The sequence below is a fragment of the Lissotriton helveticus genome, chromosome 3_1, assembly GCF_964261635.1.
Source record: "Lissotriton helveticus chromosome 3_1, aLisHel1.1, whole genome shotgun sequence".
In the NCBI taxonomy this organism is placed as follows: Eukaryota; Metazoa; Chordata; class Amphibia; order Caudata; family Salamandridae; genus Lissotriton; species Lissotriton helveticus.
Window position 1 is genome coordinate 638,726,240 of NC_136061.1, and position 25,997 is coordinate 638,752,236.

Consider the following 25,997-nt stretch of genomic DNA (forward strand, 5'->3'; position numbering starts at 1 on the left):
TCAATTGCAGCGAGTGGTGGGCCAGTTAAACTTCGCATTGCGCATCATTCCTATGGCGCGTCCTTTCTCCCGCACTATTGCTCACACCATGTCTGGCCTCAAAGAAAATCACCACCACACTAGGTTGACAAAAGAGGTTAGGCAGGACATGCAGATATGGAGGGCTTTCCTCCGAGATTTCAACGGAAAAGTGGTGTGGCCTAGCCCGCCTGTGTCCAGCCCTGAATTAGGTCTAATGACCGATGCTGCGGGCAGCGAGGGGTTTGGAGCCATTCTGGGGCAAGACTGGGTGGCAGAACAGTGGCCGGAGTGGTGGAGAAGTTCAGGGCTCACCAGCAACATCACATTTCTCGAGCTCTTCCCGATTCTGGTAGCTTTGGTCGTTTGGGCAGGGGCATTGAGGGACCGGTCAGTCATATTCTGGTCGGACAACATGGGGGTGGTGGAATGCACAAACAATAAGTCCGCCAAGTGCGAGATGTTACTACGGTTGCTAAAAGAAATAGTGTTGCAGTGCATGAGATTGAATGTGCTCTTTCGGGCTAAACATGTCCCAGGGGTTTTGAATCACGCAGCTGACGCATTGTCTCGTTTTAAAATGCAGGCTTTCAGGGCACACATCCCAGAGGCAGCACCCCACCCGACACCTTTCCCAGAACGACTATGGCAACTTGGTGCCCCAGAGTACCGCACCTCGTGGCTGCAGGCTTAGCGCCTTGGACAAGAATCTCTTATGAAGGGGCGTTTGGTTATTTTTGTCTTTTTCTGGGGGAGCAGTGGGGCGAAAAATGGCTGGAGCATGAGTCGGTAGTAGATTACCTTGCTTACATGTGGGAGCAGGGTCGCACAGTGGCGGCCGCGAGGAAGCATGTCGCAGCTATATCTTACTTTGCAAAGCTGCACGGAAAAGGTGACCCCACCAAACACTTTGTGATACGGCAGCTTTTGAAGGGTTGGCAACGTTTGCGAGGGACTTAGCCTGATGTGAGGAGACCTGTTAGCTTAGAAACACTCGATATGTTAGTAATAGCCTTGCCTCAGGTCTGTACATCACCTGAGGAGGTGGTCCTTTTTCGGGCAGCATTTTGTCTGGCATTTTACGGAGCTTTCAGAATAGGCGAGCTAGTCGCAAGGAACAAGCAGGATTGGCTGGGGGGGATCCAGGCAGGACACGTAAAAGTGGGCGAAAGCTCGGTCATGATTTCCATACCAAAATATAAAACTGATCAGGAAGGTAGGGGGGATTCCGTGGTCTTGCACAGAGCAGGGACTTCAGCATGCTGCCCGGTCACTAGGTTAGAGGCATTTATGTCTCAGAGGCCACTACTACTAGGGGTCCATTGTTTGTACACAAGGATGGGACACCCCTCACAGTGTTTCAGTTTAGAAGAGTTATGATTAAGACACTTGAGAAAGCGGGTTTAGAGACCACCAATTTTGAGACCCACTCTTTCAGGATAGGGGCAGCCTCAGAGGCTGTGGCAAAAGGCCTAGGAAGGATTGGCAGGTGGACTTCCAACTGCTATAAAAGATATGTGCGGCTGCATTTACTCTAGAGAGTGGATGTAGGCCATTTGCCTATCCCGAATTCTTGTGACTCAAGAAGGTGGGAAGTTTTGTACAGGATGTTTAATTTGTATCTTTTGCATGTCATGCCGGTGTGACGTGGCACTGACCCCCTTTTTTCTCATCTCTGTTACTTGCAGTTTCTTCACCCTGTGACTCAGGGGAGAAACATGCGTCGGGTCAAACGGTGGCTGTTCACAGTGAAGCAACTAAAGAGGTGACGCAAGTTTACTCTTCGCACCAGAAGAACCAAGAGGTGTGGGTGGTAGGACATTCCTACGTTCGCCGTTTAAAAACTTTCTTTACAGGCCACATCAAGGATAGGGCGACAAGCTTAGGGTCAAAACTGTCATTTTTTGGGCAGGGGGGTTTGTGCGTGGGGCAATTCAGAGAGTTGGTGAACCATGCTTTATGCACAAGCTCGGGACCACCCGCGATCTGGATCCTGCACTTGGGGGGTAATGATTTGGCAAACATAGGTAGGAGGCAATTGACCGAAGAATTACTCAAGGAAGTGGGGTGGCTAGCAAAGCAGTGTCCTCAGTCCATAATTGCGTGGTCCCACATGATACCGAGGTTTCAGTGGAGGGGAGGCGACTCAGTCAGGGCGTTGAATCATGCGTAAAGCTCAACAACAAATTCGACAAATTGTTTAGGACCCCTAGGTTAAGAGCGATGTCCCGCAGGTACATCAGAGGGGAGCAGTTTTTTCTCCAGGACGGGGTGCACCTTTCAAATAAAGGTTATCATGCCTTTATGGATGATATCATAGCCTGGCTTAGGGATTTGAAACAGAGTTCAGTACCTTTTGTAGCTGCAGGAGGGGGGGCCAGATAGACGGTCAACTATGCTGGCCTGTGGCGGTAAGGTCAACACATGAAAGCATAGTCTGCGGTCTTAGCTGTCAACACCATGTAACTCGGGGGTAGTGACAGCCAGTAGGTAAGCTGTCGGGGTATGGGGGCCGGGGAGTCATCCTTCCCAGTTGGCCTGGGGCCACGCCTGTAGGCACGTGCGCAGCAGTCTGCGGCCCCCTTTTTATGGAGTTCAAGACCAGGGCGTAGGGGGGCCCGGGGGGAAAAGATCTGTCCGATAAGCTGGACCCCCTGCGTAACCTTGCTCCAGGAGTAATAGTGGCAGTACCCTGGGACTAGAAGAGGGAGGGGAGAGAAGCCTGCCAGAGACAGAACTCCTGAGGCGGAAAGCCGGGAGCAACAAGCGAGCACTTTTTAAAAATTGTAATTTTTGTGTGTTTTAACCACTCACCCTCTGGCAACATTATTGATTCCACTCCCTCCCGCACAGCCGATCTAAACGCTGTCGCGGGCCGCCACCCATTGCCACGTCATTCTGGGGAAGCCTGCTCAGGCCACGCCCCCTACACTACGGGCCACGCCCCCTCCGCCTTAAAACGCGCCAAATCCCAGGCGCTGGCAGATAGACATAACTCCTGAGGCGGAAAGCCGGGAGCAACGAGCGAGCACTTTTTAAAAATTGTAATTTTTGTGTGTTTTAACCACTCACCCTCTGGCAACATTCTTGATTCCACTCTCTCCCGCACAGCCGATCTAAACGCTGTCGCGGGCCGCCACCCATTGCCACGTCATTCTGAGGAAGCCTGCTCAGGCCACGCCCCCTACACTACGGGCCACGCCCCCTCCGCCTTAAAACGCGCCAAATCCCAGGTGCTGGCAGATAGACAGAACTCCTGAGGCGGAAAGCCGGGAGCAACGAGCGAGCACTTTTTAAAAATTGTAATTTTTGTGTGTTTTAACCACTCACCCTCTGGCAACATTCTTGATTCCACTCTCTCCCGCACAGCCGATCTAAACGCTGTCGCGGGCCGCCACCCTTTGCCACGTCATTCTGGGGAAGCCTGCTCAGGCCACGCCCCCTACACTATGGGCCACGCCCCCTCCGCCTTAAAACGCGCCAAATCCCAGGCGCTGGCAGATAGACAGAACTCCTGAGGTGGAAAGCCGGGAGCAACGAGCGAGCACTTTTTAAAAATTGTAATTTTTGTGTGTTTTAACCACTCACCCTCTGGCAACATTCTTGATTCCACTCTCTCCCGCACAGCCGATCTAAACGCTGTCACGGGCCGCCACCCATTGCCACATCATTCTGGGGAAGCCTGCTCAGGCCACGCCCCCTACACTACGGGCCACGCCCCCTCCGCCTTAAAACGCGCCAAATCCCAGGCGCTGGCAGATAGACAGAACTCCTGAGGCGGAAATACGGGAGCAACGAGCGAGCACTTTTTAAAAATTGTAATTTTTGTGTGTTTTAACCACTCACCCTCTGGCAACATTCTTGATTCCACTCTCTCCCGCACAGCCGATCTAAACGCTGTCGCGGGCCGCCACCCATTGCCACGTCATTCTGGGGAAGCCTGCTCAGGCCACGCCCCCTACACTACGGGCCAGGCCCCCTCCGCCTTAAAACGCGCCAAATCCCAGGCGCTGGCAGATAGACAGAACTCCTGAGGCGGAAAGCCGGGAGCAACGAGCGAGCACTTTTTAAAAATTGTAATTTTTGTGTGTTTTAACCACTCACCCTCTGGCAACATTCTTGATTCCACTCTCTCCCGCACAGCCGATCTAAACGCTGTCGCGGGCCACCACCCATTGCCACGTCATTCTGGTGAAGCCTGCTCAGGCCACGCCCCCTACACTACGGGCCACGCCCCCTCCACCTTAAAACGCGCCAAATCCCAGGCGCTGGCAGATAGACAGAACTCCTGAGGCGGAAAGCCAGGAGCAACGAGCGAGCACTTTTTAAAAATTGTAATTTTTGTGTGTTTTAACCCCTCACCCTCTGGCAACATTCTTGATTCCACTCTCTCCCGCACAGCCGATCTAAACGCTGTCGCGGGCCGCCACCCATTGCCACGTCATTCTGGGGAAGCCTGCTCAGGCCACGCCCCCTACACTATGGGACACGCCCCTTCCTGTTTTTCCCCTACTTAAATCATGTGCCTCCTACGGCCGCGCAGCGGACGGGCGCAGCGGGCGCGCCGGCGGCGCGCCGAAGGCGCGCTAAAGGCAAGCCCGTCTGCGCCCGTCCGCGCCAGGATGGGCCTGAGGGCATGCCATGCCGCTCTTCCTATTAGATATTCTTCTCAAGCACTCAGGGACCTCAACCATACCGGCATCCCACTATCCCCTATGGCTCTACAACGTATCACGTCTGCGGGCCTCTTGTGCAACAACCAACCCCTTCTCAAGGGCTGCCCACCCCCAGCCATGTTACCTGTAAACCCTTCGTCCATCAGGGTATCATATCTTAATACCCGCTCTCTAGTGAAGCACGCGGAGGATATCTTCATCCTGCTAACTAACTCGAACCCTGACATGCTTCTTCTCACAGAAACATGGCTTACCTCAGAGTCATTGCCGGAAATCCTGACAGCCCTTCCCCCTGACTACTACATCCTCCATGCCGACCGCCCCGGCGACCGGCCTGGGGGTGGGGTAGCGGCTATCATCTCCAAACGCTTGAAATCCGCCTCTTCTTACTCCCTCTCCCTCCCCGAGGTGGAGAACCTAATTTTTAATGTGCAAACGGACACCGGTCCCCTTACTTTCCTTTTGATATACCGACCCCCACACTCCATGCCATCCTTTACCACCACTTTGAGTGAACAACTGTCCTCTCTCCTCACATTGCACTCCCACCTTGCTATCTTCGGGGACCTAAACTACTGGTTTGGCGATAATCACGCCGGCCCCCACGCTACTGAGCTCTTTGAGACGCTTAAAAATCTGAACCTTGTCCAACATGTCTCTCAACCTACTCACATCAAGGGACATATTTTGGATCATATTTGGACCTGCAACTTAGAGTTGTCCCCACCAGACATATACCCGTGCGCCTGGTCCGACCACCATCTGGTGGACACCACTATCACGGTCACTGGTCAGGTCCCTGTTCCCTTGATGGCTGGCGGCCTTTCTCGCAAATGGAGCTCATATGACTCCCAGGGATTTCTAAGCAGCCTGGCTGAGTCCTGTTCGATGATTTCAGATCCCATCGACATGGACGGACTAGAACAAAATGTGATTTTGGAAAAGGGGGTTGGTGATGGACAGAGTTTCTGAATGATGCAGAATACTCTTACCAAGTCAAGAGATCATGGTTTTAATCCATCACCGTTTTTTAGCTCAATGCACCATCCCAGCTCAGAACCTGGCTATATGCAAATTAGTCTGTTCCTGTCCCAGTGCATGATGGGAACAGGGCAAACCAAACTACCAAGCCAATTCTTATACTGGTAAGGAAACAAGCTCCCGGGGACCGGTTTCTGGCATCACAGCCTTCTTCGGCCCGGCTTGCTTGAATCCTGATGGTGCAATGAGCAAGGGACTCACGTCTGAGCATACCCTCCCACACATAGTTTGGATAAACCGATTTTGGAAAAGGGGGGTGGTGATGGACAGAGTTTCTGAATGATGCAGAATACTCTTACCAAGTCAAGAGATCATGGTTTTAATCCATCACCGTTTTTTAGCTCAATGCACCATCCCAGCTCAGAACCTGGCTATATGCAAATTAGTCTGTTCCTGTCCCAGTGCATGATGGGAACAGGGCAAACCAAACTACCAAGCCAATTCTTATACTGGTAAGGAAACAAGCTCCCGGGGACCGGTTTCTGGCATCACAGCCTTCTTCGGCCCGGCTTGCTTGAATCCTGATGGTGCAATGAGCAAGGGACTCACGTCTGAGCATACCCTCCCACACATAGTGTGGATAAACCGATTTTGGAAAAGGGGGTGGTGATGGACAGAGTTTCTGAATGATGCAGAATACTCTTACCAAGTCAAGAGATCATGGTTTTAATCCATCACCGTTTTTTAGCTCAATGCACCATCCCAGCTCAGAACCTGGCTATATGCAAATTAGTCTGTTCCTGTCCCAGTGCATGATGGGAACAGGGCAAACCAAACTACCAAGCCAATTCTTATACTGGTAAGGAAACAAGCTCCCGGGGACCGGTTTCTGGCATCACAGCCTTCTTCTGCCCGGCTTGCTTGAATCCTGATGGTGCAATGAGCAAGGGACTCACGTTGTAAAATAGTTACAAAGTTAGCTTGCACAGGAAGCACTTAGATAAAATAAAGCAGCACCTGCTTTGTTTTATCTAGTGGTTCCTGTGCAAGCTAACTTTGTAACTATTTTACAACGGCGCTGGCAGCTTGCTGGCGCCATTGTAAAATAGTTACATGAGTGGGGGTTCAACTTTGGAACCCGTTACATCCGCGGATTTTTTTTTCTGGATTTTGTGGAAAATACGTAAAATACGCGGATTGCGTATTCACTAAAAATCCGAAAAATCCGCGGACGTAACGGATTTTCCGCTCGTGCCTACTCCCAACAAATCTAAGGAGGTGTTCAGAGTCCTGAACGAACTAACCACAGACGACAGGACCCTCCCCGCCCAGACCCCCACTCAGGAGGCCTGCGACACCTTGAACTCTTTTTTCTTAGAAAAAATTTCCATCATCAAAAAATCTATTCCTCCACTTCCCTTACCGTCACTACCGGATAGCTCCCTCAACAACCCCTTGTCTCTCACTTCCTTCCCTATCCTAGATTCCTCCTCTTTGATGGAACTAGCCACTCGTGTGAAATCAGGCTCCCCTAACGACTGCTGCCCACCATCTGTTTTGCGGAGCATATGTCTCAATCTACCTGACAGGATCTTACATCTACTTAATAGCTCCCTCAGCAGCGGCACCTGCCCCTCTTCCTTCAAGGAAGCCATCCTGGTACCCCTCCTAAAAAAACCAGGAGCCGACATGGCAGAGCCATCAAACTACCGCCCCATCTCCCTCCTCCCTTATTTTTCTAAACTCTTGGAAGCTCACGTTACTCGCTGCCTGTCTAGTTTCATAGAATCTTCCGGCTATCTCGTACCAACCCAGGCCGGCTTCAGACCTGCCCACTCCACAGAAGCCGTTATTCTGGCAGTTCTCGATACACTCCGAAGCAACGCGGACGCTGGAAACCCCCAAGCCCTCGTCTTACTGGACTTGTCGGCCGCGTTCGACACGGTGGATCATAACATCCTTCTCCACCGTGTCGAGCAGGCGGGCATCCAGGGCGTCGCTCTTGAGTGGGTCAGGTCCTTCCTCACAGGGAGAACACAGGCGGTCCGCCTCGGCCCCTTCACCGCCAAAAAAAACCTCACATCCTGTGGTGTCCCTCAAGGCTCTTCCCTCTCCCCACTCCTCTTCAATCTCTACCTCCGACCACTCATCCAGTCACTTCTGAAATGGGACATCGTCACTTATAACTATGCTGACGATCTCCAAATCATCTTCTCCCTCAACTCACCACACGCTGTTAAAACCTTTCACGGAGCCATGACCCATATCCAACTCTGGATGAACCAGAATCAACTGAAGTTGAACCCCGGCAAAACTGAGCTCCTACTCCCTGGACTCAGTTCCACCTACTGGGGTCCACAGTTCTGGCCTCCAGAATTCGGCTCCTCCCCCGTCCCATCAAAAACAGTAAAAAGTCTGGGCGTCATCATAGACACTGAGCTCTCTCTTAGGGGTCAGGTCGGAGCGGTGGTTTCCTCCTGTATGCACCAACTACGGAGGATCCGTAAAATCCGTCATTTTCTCCCCCCAGCGGCACTTACCCAAACTGTCATCTCGTTGGTACTTTCCCGTCTGGACTTTTCCAATGCCATCTACCACGGTCTGCCTCAATACCTGACTCAACGCCTTCAAATCGTCCAGAACCAGGCTGCCTGTCTGATCCACGGAACACCTAGATGGCAATCAGCTAAACCTTTGCTTAAGAACTTGCACTGGCTCCCGGTTGATCAAAGGGCTGCCTTCAAGGTAGCTTGCCTTACCTTTAAGGCACTCCATTGCCCCTCCCCTGCTTTCCTAAAATCTCTCATCCGTCCTCACTGCCCCACCCGCAATCTTCGATCCGCTCACCGCGACCTGCTGATAACCCCCAAGAGCAAATCTAAGAGGTTCGGCGGACGCCGGTTTTCCCACTTAGCCCCTGTGCTGTGGAACCTCCTCCCTCTTCCGATCAAATCCTGTTCCTCCCTTCTGAATTTTAGAAAAATGCTAAAAACCCATCTCTTCCCTATCCTCACTTAGACTCTGCCACCTTGCCCACCCCTCACTTTGTTCTGTTCATCAGCGCCAGGAAGCTTCGGTGTCAGTGCGCTTTACAAGCTACATTTAACATAACATAACATAACATAACAGAGTTGACTTTGCCATTAGGCTCAAAAGGGACAAGCAGAAAGTCATATCGGGCATTATTAGATTTACGATAGGAGTGCCTTCTGTATTAGAATGTGTTAAGGTTAGCTCTTGCAACAACATGTGTCTATCAATGTAAACTGTACTTTCTGCGTTAAAAATGTTTTCTGTAATTTGAAATGTTTGAATATTGCTTGTAATATTAATAAATACGGCCGGGGGAGGTCACTCCCCCCCTAATCCAAATATCTTACCAATACCTAGACTGGTTGTCAAAATCCCTGGGGCCGGGGGAGACCGGGAGGGGACGGTCTAGGCACCAGGGGAGTAAGTTGTTGAGGGGTCATAGGGAGTACCCGACCATATAGCTCGAGCCAGGACCAGCATGGGACGGGCCGCCAATATGGCGGTCGCCCTAGCCCCGAGACCCCAAGCACAGGGGAGGGGGGGCGCGTCACTCTGACGCGGACCCTCTCGTGTTCGGCAGCCAATGGGCGCCGGTCCCGAACCATGAACCGGAAGCGCTGAAGCGCTTCCGGTTCAGAAGCTTTCCGGAAGTCACCCCAGGTTTTCGGCACCCCTTAAAAGGGGAGCCCGCGAGGGAGGCAGCCTCTTGGTTTCGCGGCTGCCTCCACCTCGTCACCAACACACGGGCCGGCTGGCACCCCCCCCACCCGTCCCTGTAATCTTTTTGCCCACCCACCATCCCCTAAAGCTAGATTTCAGGGTACCTGTTTATTTCGGTTATTGTACATAATTGTATATAGTGTGTCAATTTGAGTGATCATTCTTCAATGTTGTGTTTTGTTCTTTTGTTCCACAGGTTGTGATTTATTATAAATAAAATGAATGGTAATTTGCATGTTTTCACTAGTGTCGTATTTAGGTGTCCTTGGTCAGGCGGTAAGGTCAACACTGGTAAGCATAGTCTGCGGTCTTAGCGGTCAACACCATGTAACTCCGGGGGTAGTGACAGCCGGTAAGTAGGCTGTCGGGGTACGGGGGCCGGGGAGTCATCCTTCCCAGTTAGCCTGGGGCCACCCCTGTATGCGCGTGCGCAGCAGTCTGCGGCCCCATTTTTATGGAGTTCAAAACCAGGGCGTAGGGGGGGCCCGGGGGAAAAAGATCCGTCCGATAAGCTGGACCCCCTGCGCAATCTTGCTCCAGGAGTAATAGTGGCAGTACCCTGGGACTAGAAGAGGGAGGGGAGAGAAGCCTGCCAGAGTTGACTTTGCCGTTAGGCTCAAAAGGGACACGCAGAAAGTCATATTGTGCATTGTTAGATTTGCGATAGGAGTGCCTTCTGTATTAGAATGTGTTAAGGTTAGCTCTTGCAACAACATGTGTCTATCAATGTAAACTGTACTTTCTGTGTTAAAAATGTTTTCTGTAATTTGAAATGTTTGAATATTGCTTGTAATATTAATAAATACGGCCCGGGGGGAGGTCACTCCCCCCCTAATCCAAATATCTTACCAATACCTAGTCTGGTTGTCAAAATCCCTGGGGCCGGGGGAGACCGGGAGGGGAAGGTCTAGGCACCAGGGGAGTAAGTTGTTGAGGGGTCATAGGGAGTTCCCGACCATATGCCTGCTACTTGTTCCTGGGCGGGATTAGTTGTGAAATTGGCAAATCCAGGCTTTATTCTGTGATCCCGGAGGATAGACTGAGAGAGACTACAGCATTGCCTTGTCACTAGCTTTTATTCTTTTTCTATCAATTTTTCCCCTTTTTCATTATTCCAAGTTACTAATACCATTGAAATGGCAGCAGTTCAATTAAAAGAGGTTGTTCTTGTTCCAGTTATTTTGGTCTTCTATGGCTTCTGGCACAGAGACCCACTTAGCTTCTTCTCTGAACCTTCACCCAACTCTTTGCTGCCTTCGCTTTTCAGGGCGGAGATTAAGCGGCAATGGGGATTACTGGAATTGACTTTGCCTGCCTTCTGCATTGCTGCCTTGCTTGGTTAAAGACGACGCGAGCAGTTTTTCTGTGATGGTTTCGGGAACCCTTAATTATTTAATTGCAGTAGGACATAAATTAATGAACTAACAGTGCAGCTAACTAAAATATTCATGCCACTCACATCATTTATGTCCAACAGCTGGAAAACCACTGAACCAAGTAACTGTGACTCTAACTGCATGCATAGACCCCTAGGAAGCCTTCTGAACCCTTCCCCGGAAGCTGTGAAAGGAAATGCTATCAGAGTAGAATTCTATTTGGAAGAATCAAATGAAATCACAAGCTCACAATCCAAGTTGATGGGTGGAGACATTACTCCTGGTCTCTCTTTTTCTCATCACAGTTATTTCTAAGGAAGTTATTTCAGCCGACAAGACAGAAAAACATAACTTTTTGCTGGAATCTCTGGCTGACCAACTCCAGACTGGGAGTATAACTGCAGAATTTAAAAGGTTTCTGTAGTTTATGTTGGTTTTCGTATAGAAAGAATAAATACAGTTTTCCTACCTTCCTAACTATAACTAAGCTTTAACCTTTGTTTTTTTTCATTCAGTTTGAATTGAATTTAAAATAAAAAAAAATGTGCTTAAAATCAAAGACTGGATTATTATCGAGTGAAGTGACGTTGAATGGCATGTTATCGCTTGGAATGCCGTCTAGCTGAGTTTCATCAAGCACAATCCCTTAGAGTGGAGTAGAGTGCTGTATTAGCTGTATTATCGAGTGAGTGGCAGTGTGACTGGCTGTATGGGTGAGTGTGTGTGAGTACTAATATGGAGGAGTGAGTGGCTGTGTAAGTTTCTGTATGGGTGATTGAGTGGGTGTGTGAGTGGCAGTATGAGTGAGTGGACGTGTGAGTGGCTCTATGGAAGAGTGTTTGGTTGTGTGAGTACTGGTATGGGTTTGTGAGGGGTTATGCGAGGGGTTTATGGGAATAGGTGCATGAGAGGTTCTATGGGGTGTGAGTGGATGTGTGAGTGCTTCTGTGGATGATGTCATCAGTAATGCCATTTGAGATGTCAGCAGTGATATCATTGACCATGTCATGAGTGATGTGATCTGTGAGATCATAAGCAGTGTGTTGCAGGGGTGTAAGTTATAGTTAGCTCAAATAACTGTAACTGCTGAATTTCTATGGTTTGTACGAGTGAAATCTGAGGCTACATATAACGTCTCTGTAACCTTTTTTATCGATGAATTTTAAAATTCTAACCCTAACTTTAACATCCATGTAACCTTTGTTTTTATTCAGTGGATTTCAGAGGATTTTTAATGGTGTTTTTTTTTAACTATAATGTGCCTGTAACCTTTGTGTTTCACAGTGAATTTCTAAAGGTATTTAATTCAATTTTCTAACTAGTGGAGAAAGAGGGCGGGTCTTCCCATGAGCTTTCAGCAATCTCACTGTGTGGGACTTACTGGAGGTAACTTGAGGGGTCCTTGGCACCCAAGGACCCTCAGCATCCAAGGGGAATTCATCCCCCAAAAAGTAGTGTGCCAGGAGGCACATTTGCAGAGTGGTGGAAAAAGGGGGTGGGGTCTCCAACAAACTCTCAGCAAACCTGCTGTGTGAGACTTACTGGAGGTAACACAAGAGGTTCTTGGCCCCCGAAGGACCCTCAGCATCCAAGGGGACTACACCCCCCAACCAGTAGTGCTTTAGGAGAAGGGTTTGCAGAGTGGTGGAGAAAGGGGGGATGCCCTTCAATGACCTCTCAGCAATTCCACTGTGTAGGACTTACTGGAGGTAACAGGAGAGGGTTTGGGCCTCAAAGAGCCTCAGCAACCAAGAGGACTTAATCCCCCAACCATTAGTTCACCAAGAGGCATGTTTGCAGAGTGGTGGAGAAAGGAGGTGGTACCTCAGACCATCTCTCAGCAATTCTGCTGCTTGGACCTTACTGGCCCCCAAGCACCCTGAGCAGCCACGGGGACTTTATCCCCTAACCAGTTGTGCTCCAAGAGGCCCTTTGCAGAGTGGTTGGCAAAAGAGGTGGGCCTCCAACAACTTCCCCTGGGTCCGGCCTTTTTACATTTTTTATTTTATTAGGGCACACCAACCAAATCCCCTGGCCATTTTCAGCCCCGGGGCCCTTATCCCCTGGGGCCCAGCCTTTTTAAAAAACATATCTTATATTAGGGGAGGGTGGCTACTCGGCCCGCTCCCTGGGACAATTTTAGCCATGGTGACCCCTTCCCCAGGGCCTCTCCATTATGCTATGGGGAGTAGGGCCACACTGACCTCAGCAACCAAGGGGACTTCCTCCCCTAACCAGTTGTGCTCCAAGAGACCCTTTTCAGAGTAGTTGAGAAAGGAAGTGGGCCTCCAACAACTTTCCCCAGGGCCGGCCTTTTAAATATTTTTACTTTATTAGGGCAGTGGGGCCACACAAACCACATCCCCCAGCCAATTTCAGACTCGGGGCCATTATCCCGTGGGGCCCAGCCTTTTTATGAAACTTATCTTATATTAGGGGAGAGGGGTCCTGTGTCCCCCCTCCCTGGGACAATTTCGGCCTTGGGGACCCAATCTCCCGGCGCTCAGCCTCTTATTTTGAGTCCCCGTAGGGCACCCAGTGATCTCCGTTGGGGACCATGGGGGGCCTCAATGCCCTCGTGGCCACTGCCAGCTACACAGCCTCCTGGGGCAGCTGACATTGCTGTGACAGTCAGGGGGCTCCTGGAAGACAGCACCCTGTCTGTCGTAGCAATGTTTTCACCTGTTTCTCAGCACGCATATTTGCATGCAGAGAAACAGATGAAAACTCTGCTTTCTGCAAGCAAGAGCTGTTTGACAACTCCAGCTTGCAGAAAGCAGAGTTATGTCTGTTTTTGCTTGGTGGCAGTTGCCAGCTCCCAGTAAGCAAAAGCAAACAGCTACCTCTAGAGGGTGGGCACCTTGTGAGGTAGCAGGAGCTAGCCATGTGGGTGGCGGTCCCCGGGGCCATAAATGACTTCATGAGTTGGGCCGCATGCTCCCACTTCATCATAGAAGTTAGCCCCAGGGAGGTTATGTTATGTTATGTTATATTGTGATTTGTAGCGCGTGCAACTACTCCTGAGTGTCCTGGCGCGAAGCAGTCTAGCACAACTGGCAAGAGAAGATGAGTTAGTAGGCCTGTTTAAAAAGGTGGGTTTTGAGTGATTTTTTAAAACATCTTAGGTCCTGAGTGTGGCGCAGCTCTAACGGGAGGGCATTCCAAAGGATGGCTGCTTTAACCGATAGAGACTGCCCGCCCATCCTAGCTCGGCAGAAATGAGGAATTACCATCAGTCGCTGGGCAGCCGACCTAAGCGGGCGTCGGGGAATGTAAAAAGCAACTCTCTTCCTGATGTAGGAGGGGCCGGAGTCGTGTAAAGCTCTGTGTGTAAGGACCAGAGCCTTAAATTGTATCCTCTGAGTCACCGGCAGCCAGTGGAGTGTGCACATTTGTGCTCTAATACTGGTCCATTTAGAGACGCCTAGAAGGAGTCTTGCCGCCGCATTCTGAATAAGTTGAAACTTGTTGGTCAAGTATATCGGAATGCCTAGGAAGAGAGCATTGGCATAGTCCAAGCGGGCCAGAATAAGTGCCCGTACAACCATCTCCTTAGCAGGCTGCGGGAGCAGAGGGAGGAATCTGCCTAAGGATTTGAGGGTCCCGAAGCAGATGCCTGTAAGTCTTTTTATATGCTCTGTAAATCTAAGATCTGCTCCAAACCAAATACCCAGATTCTTAGCCGGGCCACCCTCCGATAGAGGCCGGGGAAAATCTGGCGGCACAGAGCTTCTGTGAACTGAGGGGGAAATTGACCATAGAGTATGATTTCCGATTTCCCCTCGTTGCATTTTAAGTTCGCCTGGGCAAGCCAGGTGAACACGGCGGCTAAGCATCTTTGCGCCGCTTCTGTGCTGACGATCGGGTCGTCCCAGTTGAACAACAGCTGGGTGTCGTCGGCGTATGCCATAATCTTGGCGCCCAGTCTTTCAGCCAGAAAGAGCAGAGGGGTCATATAGATGTTAACAAGGAGCGGGCTCAGCGTTGAGCCCTGCGGTACACCCGTCTGAACTTCTCTGGTCGATGAGGAATGGGGGGGCATCCAGATTTGCTGGGAGCCGGAGGTCGAAAAGGATTTCACCCATGACCACACTTGCCCAGAGAGGCCGATGGCGGATAGGCGCGTCAGGAGAAGCTGGTGAGGTACCGTGTCAAAGGCGGCAGAGAGGTCCAATAAAATCAGCGCCGCTCTGCCGCCCTTATCCAGACATTCTCTGATTGCCTCCGTCACCTCCACCAAAGCAGTCTTCGTACTATATGAGGATCTAAAGCCAGACTGTGCTGGATGGAGGGCCCCTGAGTTTTCAACAAAGACATTTAGTTGTCGAAAGGCCACCTTTTCACAGACTTTGGCCAGCGCTGGTAACAGGGAGATCGGCCTATAATTTGCTGTGACAAGGGGATCAGCCGATGGTTTTTTTAATAGTGGAAGGAGCTTCGCCTGCTTCCATTGTATCGGCACCCTAGCGGACTGTAGCGACCTACTGACAATCGCTGTGACTTCCGTGCCAATAATATCAGCAACTCCCGCCAGAACTCTGGCCGGGCAGGGGTCTGAAGGAGATCCTGATTTTAGCGATTTGAGGACGGAGAGGATATCTGGCAATTCTACCAGGTCAAACTGGGAAAAAGATTTGTTAGGGGGCAAGCACAGTGGCAGATCGGGTAGAGGGTGTGAGGGTGTGACAGACACAGCTAAGCTTTCTTCAATCAGTTTGATCTTATTGATGAAAAAGGACGACAGCTCCTCACACCAACCTGCAGAGATAGGAATAGGTTTTAATTCTGCTTGAGGTGCCATAAAACTTTGTACAATGGCAAAAATCTCCTTGCTATTATTATCTGCCTTCAGTATTCTGGCCGCGTAATACTCGCTTTTGGCCTTCCTAACCGCCGTGTAATATATTCTCTGCGAAGAGCGAAGCTTGGATTTGGCTAGCGGGCAGTATGCCACCCTCCAAAGTAGTTCCAGCTTCTTACAATTGAGCTTCAGATCTTTTAGCGTTGGTGAGTACCATGGTTGCGATGGCGTCTCACGCTGCTGGTTTCTAGGCATGGGTTTGCATGTGGCTTCGACCCCACTGCTAACCCAAGCATTGAATTGGTCTATTTGCCCTTCCAGATCATCTGCTAGGGCTGCCTGCGAGTGAGACAAGGCCTCCGCCAGCCCAGGAATGCTAATCTTGCGGGCAAACGGCCCCAAAGGGGAAAGGGATTGGCGGGACGGCTTGCTCATGGCCCATGAAAAGGTAATCAGAGCATGGTCTGTCCAAGTCACCGGCTGGGGGTCATCAACCTCTAGTGGAAAGTTGGAACATACCAGATCTAATAAATGACCCTGTGTGTGAGTAGGTTTAGCGACCCACTGGGTCAGTTGGATCAGACCCAGAAGATCCAGAAGGGCCCGAGTGTCAGGGCTCTCTGAGGAATCCAACTGGATATTAAAGTCACCAAGAAGTAGAAATTTAGAAAAGCGAATAACTCGTTCAGCCAGGGAATCACCTAAAGATTTTATAAATGACCCAATCTGCCCGGGAGGGCGGTAGATCAGAGTTCCCCCTAATGTAAAATGGGGTGTTAGGATGAAGGAGAAGTCAAATAATTCCCCCTCCACTACCTTCAAAGATTTTTCGCATGCAAATGTCCAAGATTCCCTAAACACCACAGCTGTTCCTCCTCCTCTCCCCACACTGCGATCAGCGCGAGCAAGGCGATAGCCTCGGGGTACGGCCAGCTCGACCACCGACGCACAGGACTCCCTAAGCCACATTTCTGTGATAAACAGAATATCTAGTTTGTTATCAGTTATAAGCTCATAGATGTTCACTGCGTGTTTCACCATGGAACGGGCATTTATCAGGGCTGCCTGCACAGTCGGTACTTGCCAGACCGTCCAGTGGGCCTTCGTCCGGAGAGGGGGTAGATGGAAATTACAGTCAGGGCATTCCCACACCCTATCCATAGTCGAGTTACAGTATTTCTGACCGGTATGAGGGCCGGATTCCAAGACAATAAATCTGCTCGACTATAAGGGCGCCTACTGGCATCTCCTTTTTCGTGCCGGGCAGAGTAACTGGCCCTTGGCCTGGGTCTGGCGCGGACGGGCGCAGACGGGCTTGCCTTGAGCGCACCTTCGGCGCGCTCTCGGTGCACCCGCTGCGCACGTCCGCTGCGCGTCCTGGCCAGCGTGGCTCTAAATAGTCGCGCTGGCGACTGTAACGCTAACCTCACCGGAAGAAGGCTCCCGGAAGTAAGGCGCCCTGAGGTCTTCCCTTCGCAGCAATCGGCCAAGCCGTGGCGGACCGGGGGAAGCCTCAGACAAGGTAAATATGCAGGCACACAAACAACAGTGATAAAAAGGTATTCCCCTTAGTATAAAGAACCCCAAATCGGTTTTAAAAATTGCAGCATATCATCATTGTGCAAAAGAGCAAAAGCGGCTTTCAGATAAAATCGTTAGTGATCAACGAAGTGCAAGTGCAGCTTATACTCGCCAGCAGTGAGTGACCGCAGAGCGCCCAGCCCAGCACGCCTCTAAATAGTCGCGCTGGCGACTGTAACGCTAAACTCACCGGAAGAAGGCTCCCGGAAGTGAGGCGCCCTGAGGTCTTCCCTCCGCAGCAATCGGCCATGCCGTGGCGGCCCCAGGACTGGGGTACTGTGACACAACCCCTCTATCAATTTATTTTAGACCTGAGGAGGTGGCGTCCACGGGGCTGCAGGGGCCACATAGACCCACTTTTTGAACATAAATTGCCCCAGTGAGGTTGCAGTCCCCAGGACTACAGGAGGGCAATATTCCCCCCTGCATTACTGTTATCTATAGTCCCAGGGAGGTTGCGGTCCATGAGGCTGCAGGGGAGGCAGTATGGGCCCCCGATATTATTGTTATATAAAGCTCGGGGAGTTGGTGGTCCCCAAGGATGCTGGGGTGGCCGCACAAGCCCTCTGTATTATTGCTATATATAGCCCTCGGGAGGTGGTAATCCAGGGGGCTTTGGGGAGGGGTGGGATGTATGGGCTACCCAACATTAATTTTAAGTTTAGCCCCCGGGAGGTGGCGTCCCCGGGTGCTGGGCCCTCCAATGATTTTAAGTGCCCCGGGGTGTGGTGGTACCCGGGGCTGCGGGGGGGGGGTAGGCTGTGTGGATCCCTGCTTTTATTTGTTATTTGCCCTGAGGTGGTGGTGGTCCCAAGGGCATGAGGGATGCCACACAGGCATCCCCCGCATACATTATAACTAGTGCCCAGGAAGGTGGCAGTCCCTGGGGTTTTTAGAAACCACAGTGGGGGACATATGCACCACTCTCATGCATATATTTGTGCATGGCCCCGGGACCTAGCCCACCCTGGGGCTAAACATAAGGGAAACGCGGTAGTGCACGTTTTTGTTAACCCTGACTCCCTCCAAGAGACGTAGGGGTCAGGGTATTCGACCCTGCCCCTTCCCTTTTTTTAATGCTTTTTTTGGGACTCGGCTGAAGGCCCAAGATGGCTGCCAACACTTTCTGGTTTGAAGTGTTGGCAGCCAATCAGATTTGAGTATGAGGACTGTTGGATCTTCAGAGGATTTACGTCCCTATATATACAAATTTAGATTTTCCTTATTATTTCAAAAACTACTGTATGGATTTACCCCAATTAAACAGCTACCTTTCTGCCAAATTTGGTGATATCAATGACCTTGTCGTAAGTGATGTAATATGTGAGGCCATAAGCAGTGCATTGCAGGGGCGTAAGCTACCGTGAGCTGAGATAACTATAACTATTGAATTTCTCTAGGTTTGTATGGGTGGAATATGAGCCAAACTATAATCGTCAGGGAATTTCTAAGGTTTTTTACATTCTAGTTCCTAACTATAATGTCCCTGTAGCCTTTGGTTTTTCAGTGATTTTTAACAGAGTTATCCATGTTTTTTCCTAACTTCAAGGAACTCTGTAACATTTGGATTTCTTACTGAATTTCTAAGGTTTTTTAAATTGCATTTTCTAACTGTAACCTGTAACTGTTGAGAGTAGGTGTGTGAGTGGCTGTGTGAGTGAGTGCCTATAAAGGTTTGTCAGTAGATGTGTGAGTGGGTGTATGTGTGTGTGAGTGGCTGTGTGAGTGGTACTGTGGGTGTGTAAATGTGCCAACGTGTGTGTGAATTGGTGTGTAGGTGGCTGTGTGAATCTGTGAATAGGTGTGAGACTGGCTATATAAGTGTGTACATGTTTGTATGTCTGTGTGTGTAAATGGCTGTATGTATGTATACAAAGCTGTGTTAGTGTGTGTGTGTGTGTGCCTGTTAGGGTCTGTGACGGTATCTGATTGATTCTCTCAGTGGATTTATTAGCAACTGTATGGGTGTGTGAGTGTTTACCTACCCACGCCTTCACTCCATGCAGCTACCTGGCCATGCTTTGTATGTGACTGTCCCTGAATTCACTGCATGTATCTTGTGCCTTCTTTCTGTCACCATTACTATCCATACATTCACTGCATATACCTGGACATGCTTTCACTGTGTATGCCTGTTTGTCATGGTCTTCTTTCTATGTGAGTGTCTGTGCATTCACTGTATTTCCCTGTCTGTGCCTTCTTTCTCTGTACCTGTCTGTGCCTTCTTTTTCTGTAAAAAAAACAAAGGGATCCACCCTTATGGGAAAGTATAGAAGTGTTCCTAAAAACTACGTGTGTCTCCTACAATGGTGGAAAGCACACAGCTTTGTTTAAATACCCCTCACCCCCCAAAAGGACTCTTGGTGGCATGCTTCATCATGGGGGTCTGCCCGCCCGCTGCGGGATGGGCGTGCTGCAACCTAAGGCTACATGGAAGCACTGGTTATGAAAAACAATACTACGGGAGTCTACTACTATCGGGAAATGGGGCCGCCCGCTATAAGGGTGGGGGACCCGTGGGGGCCATTAGGATGCGCCCTCCACAGTGGCGGGCGCATCTTGCATACCTGACATTGTGGTAGACGGTGCACTCCGCACCGCCCATCACAATGCCAGGAAAGCATGTCGTGCACTTCCATGCACAACATGAAAGGCACCGTGCGGTGCCTGCCATGTTGTGCATAGAACTGCTGGGGGGTACTATAGGTACCCCCCCATGTGCACCCCCACCCACCAGAGTCCCGGGGGGCCCACAACGGGCCCCCACAAGCAATTCCCCCATGCCTTTCCATGGCGGCAATGCTGCCAGGGAAAGGCATGTTTCCGCCCCCATTATAATATGGCTGGCAGTGTCTGTTAGACACCGCCACCATATTAAAGTCGTTTCCACCCGGTCGACTTGTTGACCGGGCGGAAAAGCGGCAGACGGTCTTTCCGTCCGCGGCGGTTCCCGCGCCATAGTAACATGGCGGGGGAATGGGTGACGGGTGGGGGCAGAACTCTGGCGGATCGCCACCACCATGCGGGCGGTGGCGATCCGCCCGAGATCCTAATGGGCCCCTTTGTGTGATGTATGAGTGTGAGCGGAAGGGCCAGAAGTGCGTGAATGATGAAAAATTTTAAAATACCTGGCTAAGTGGAAAAAATAAATTTTAATGTTCCTTTGAGCTGGTATCGTTAAAAGTGGGGAATGAGATGGAGATACTATGCCTCGTCTTCCTAAAAAAGGTGGTCGTCCTCTGTTGATGAAGAGGATGGGTGCACTATCAAGGGCCACCAGCATATCCACCATATCCCTATGGCCCACCACCAATGGGAGGGACCTACCCACACTTGTTACCCCCACCACTGGAGTATGACTATAGTTATTATTGACCACCAGCTTTTTTAGGGGCACACCCTGGACCACGAAGGGGTCGGAACCGGAGGGACAGCAATGTCTACTGGTCAACCATAGAAGACGAGGCATCACGCGTCTCTACCGGGCGCATGACAGGCGCACTGCCCAACCAACCATCAAAGAGCCAGAAGACAACTTAGTGGTCAACCTAACAGACCATGAATTGACACCAGCACGGAGGATTGTTCTAGAACGAGGTTTGGGTTTTGTTCCAACCAACAACCTGGACAGATTCAAACTCTGTGCCAAAATGAAGGAATTGATTCGAAAACTCAAGTTACGTGCTTTCTTTAAAGAAAAAGAACCTTCTGAAGAAGAGCGAGAGGACACAGGACTAAGAGTAACATCCTCCTTCACCCCTACTGATTCAACAGTCTCTATCAACCTACTAACTTTTGAGAAAGCGGTGATGAAGGAAGTGGAGAACATCACCACTGTGAATAACCATACCTTCCATAACACAACCAAGATAGAAAAAAAGCAATATTACAACTCTCCTCCAACAGTGGCATCGTGATCAAGCCTGCAGACAAAGGCGGGGCAATTGTCATACAAACTGCCACTGCATATGGCAACGAATGCAGAAGACTGCTTGAAGACCGCAGGAACTATGAAGTTCTACAAGAAGACCCCACAGAATCGATCAGGGTTTGGATAGCCTCCATGGTGGAAGAAGCAACAGCACACAACTGGATCTCCAAAAAGGAAGCTGGTTTTCTGACCAAAAAATCACCAAGGACCCCTTACTTCTACACCATTCCCAAAATCCACAAGGACCTTGTGCAACCTCCAGGCTGCCCCATAGTATCAGGCATTGATTCCATACTAGAACCAATATCTAAGTTTGCAAATGCTTTCCTTCGCCCACTGGTCCAAAAAACTGATACATACCTGAAGGATACAGAGGAAGTCCTACAGCTACTCCAAGGAATTGACTTTGACCCCAACAGACACCTCCTGATGGGACTGGACATGGAGAGTCTGTACACCAGTCTCCCACATGATGAGACACTAACTATCATCGACGAGGTACTCTTCACCACCGATTGGGGATACCACACACCATGTAACCTGGTTATAGAATGTGTGTCCCTGGCACTTACAAAAAACATCTTTGCTTATGAGGATACCATCTACCTACAGAAGAACGGAACCAGCATGGGGAGCACATTTGCTCCCAGTTTAGCTGGCCTATATGTCTATCATCTAGAAGTGAAGACGATCCTACACCCCAGTAACCCATTTGTCAACAGCATAAAAACATGAATACGCTACATAGATGATGTGTTGGTTATTTGGGAAGGAGACATTACATCAACTGAAAACTTTATGACCTGGCTTAACCAACAAAACATCTATCTGAAATTCACCAGCACAACCTCATGGACCAAGTTGGTCTTCCTGGATTTGAATATCTACCGAGATGAGGGCACTTTAAAGACTGCCACTCACTTTAAAGTTACATCAAATAACTGTCTGCTGTTATATAACAGCTTCCATCCCCGCCACCTTCGGGACGATCTCCCATACCGACTGTTCCTCCACTTGCAGAGGAACTGTATGGAGATTAAAGACTTCAAGAGGCAGGCTACAAGAGAAACTAAACAAACACAACTACCCTACACGAATCATCGACAGAGCCATTAAAAAGAGGGCACGTAACAACAATAGGGAAGCACTGCTGGAACAGAGAGTACCCAAGGACCCAGAAGAGAGACCAATATGTGTCACTGCTTACAATACCAACTCCAATCAAGTGACAAAAATTGTAAACAAACAATGGAGACTCCTGGCATACGGAAACCTCAACTTTCCCAACCCGATGTTTGCACACAAAAGGGGAAGGAGCATGAGGGACATACTGGTCCACACAAGACCACGGCACACCATAGCAATTGAGGCAGAAAATACCCTCCTACCCCCAGTGAAGGGCCATTATCATTGTGGTAATTGAAGCACTTGCCACCTGACGAAGAAAAGCAAAAGTATCAAATTCAGGAATGGTATGGAATTGGAGCAGAGGAGATTTATGAACTGCAACAGCAAGAATGTGGTTTATATCATCACTTGCCCATGCAGAATGGAATATGTCAGAATGACAACTAGACCTGTCAAGATATGTACAGGAGAGCACAGGAGCAACGTACTCTGCAAAATAAGCACTACGAAAATGGCCACCCACTACTTGACAACCCAACACAGTGATTGTTCCACTAGGAGACACACATTACAGGTCTGAACGATGACATCCCCCGTGGACAATTTAGCTGATTTGTATCTCCCCGGGACTTTTGTCACTATCTCTGGGAAGAGAAAACTACTGCTAATACACTGCATAGAAACTTTTGAAATGACTGGGTAGAACTCTTATGTTAGCCAACCTTCTATTAAACACTTGGGACCAGCAGGAAAACATCCCCGAAATAATGTGGCCTGTTCATTACCCTGTGGAATTTAATGTCCTGCCACACGTTTTTCCACTCCTATTCACTTATACCATCTTGAGTGCACCCTTCTGGAGAGAGGTGTCTTTACCAGTATATGTCCACTACATAAAAATCTTTTGAAGTAACTGGGCTGAAACCCGGTTTTGTTAACACACCGTTTTTGAAGAAACACTAGGGGCCGTCATAAAAACCTCAACAATGTCTCCATGAGGGGCCAAATAGAAATATGGGAAGTCATTACCTTGCCACAAGACTTGCCACTTTTGTATTTATTTGTTTGTGGCGTCATGAGTTCACCCCTCTACTGTGAGGTGCCAATACCTCCATTTTGTCATACATATGAAACATGAGAAAAAAACTTCAGAGTAACCCGCATGTCTGGCTGCACACTCTTGTATACGCTATGCGGCTGGTCCACAAATTACGCTCTGATAGTTTAAAGAGTTAGGAAGAGGTAGTGTCCTTTTAGTTAGCGCACTAGTCTTTTTTGCTCCTAGGGCTATACAACAGGCACCCTTGACCAACAGGAAGTGAGGAACAAACACCCTCGAGTATCAGGAAGGGAGGAACAAACACATTCAGCCGGAGGTGCCATTCTAGGTCACCGTCTTGGATTTTATGAAGGTCTAGTGTGTATACCAATTAGTGCAGTTGGTGGCAAAACTACAATATTATGCATAATGTATTACAGGACACTGCCCACACTGGCTCAATGTTCCAATGAGCCGCGGCGAGGCAGGGTCCTGGTGAGGAGGTAAACTTGATATTGTAAGTGCGGCACAGCCGATTTGCGACAGGGAAACACTGCCCAATTAGGAAGGATCTCAAAACCAACAGTTACTAATATAGTGTTTAAACTTGCATTTCTGGAATTAACTTTAATGTAAAGCATCTTTTAATTGTATTTTACGGCTTTATGACGCAATGATGTCAGTATTCGCAATGTTGTCGGCGTTCGCGAATATCATGTGACTATGTAACAAAGACATTTGATTAGAGTAGACACTTTTCATTAATCTTCAAAAGAATTTCCCATCCATTTTTCTCTTTTTTAAGTTTCCAGTGGAAATATTGGAATATTTGTAGCAGGTGTCCAGTACTTTCTGTACAGAACTGTCTTTTTTTATTGTCTTTTAATCTCTGATAAAATGGCAACTGGAGGAAGTGAGGAGCTGGAGCTACATGAAGAAAGTGAGGAGCAGGAGCCACGCCAATCTCATAGAGAGTATTCAGATGAAGAACAAGCAACGAAATGGCAGTCTATTGTATGGGATTTGTTTTACAATCCCCTTTAGCAAATAAAAAAAATGGTCACCAAATATTTTAAGTGCTACTGTTGTTACAAAACCCTTTCAAGGGGCATTCTATGAAATGAAACACATACCTGAAGACAAAAAGGGTCTTGTTAGATCCACCTTTATTGGTTAAAAAATAAATAAACTATGTCTGTGAATATTTAAAGGAGAGTGGTTGAATAAGTGAGTGACTGAGTGTGTTAGTGGCTGCATGGGTGAGTGATTGGGTGTGTTAGTGACTACATGAGTGAGTAACTGCCTCTATAAGTGGGTGAGTGAATGGCTGGGAAAGTGCCTGTATAATTGAGTGAGTGTTTGTGTTAGTGGATGTATAGGTGAGTGAGTGTCAGTATAAGTGAGTGACTGGGTATGTTAATGATTGTGTGAGTGAGGGATTGGGTGTGTAGGTGTTTAAATTGGTGAGTGGCTGTCTGTATGAGTGTGTGATTGGGTGTTTGAGTGCCTATATCAGTGTGTGAGTGACTATATGAGTGAGTGAGTGGCTGTGTGAGTGGGTATATAAGTGAACAAATGGGTGAATGAGCTGCTGTATGAGTGAAATCATGGGTATGTGAGTGGCTGTATGAGTGAGTGAGTATGTGTGAGAGCTTGTATGAGTGAGTGAGAGGGTACATGAGAGGTTGTATGGGTGAGTAAGTGAATACATAAGTGGCTGTATGGATGAGTGTGTTGGTGTATGAGTGGCTGCATGTGCAAGTGAGCTGCTTTGTAATTGGCTGTATGGGTGGGTGAGTGAAAGGGTATATGAATCAATCTATGAGTGAGTGATTGGTTGTGTGAGTGGCTATATGGGTGACTGCTTGAGTGGTTATGTGGGTGAGTGAGTGGTTGTGTCAGTGACTGTATAGGTGAATGAGTGCATGTCTTAGTATCTGTATGAGTAAAATATTGGGTATTTGGTTGTCTGTATGGGTGAGTGAGTGAGTGTGTAAGTGTCTGTATGAGAGACTGATTAGGTGGGTGAATGTCTGTATAATTAAGTGACTAGGGGGCATATTATCAAGAATGGGCGTTACATTATCGCCGCTTTTATCGGCAGGAAACTGCCAATAAAGCGGCGATAATGGGCTTGATAATATGCTCCATGAATTCCAATCGAAGCCCATGTAGATGTCTTTACATCTAACATGGGCTTCGATTGGAATTCATAGAGCATATTATCAAGCCCATTATCGCCGCTTTATCGGCAGTTTCCTGCCGATAAAAGCGGCGATAATGTAACGCCCATTCTTGATAATATGCCCCCTAGTCACTTTATTATACAGACATTCACCCACCTAATCAGTCTCTCATACAGACAGATGTAAAGACATCTAACATGGGCTTCGATTGGAATTCATAGAGCATATTATCAAGCCCATTATCGCCGCTTTATCTGCAGTTTCCTGCCGATAAAAGCGTGGATAATGTAACGCCCATTCTTGGTAATATGCCCCTAGGTGTGTTAGTGGCTGTAGGGATGAGTAACTGGGTGTGACTGGTTCTATGAGTGAGCGGCTGCATGAATGTAACAAATAGGGGTAGGAACTGCTGTATGAGTGAATAGTGCGTAAGTGAGTGGCTGTATGAGTGACTGATTGACTTTGATGTCTTTTATGCTTGAGTTTGCATCTTGCAAGAATTCAAGCAGGTCACCCCACACATACTC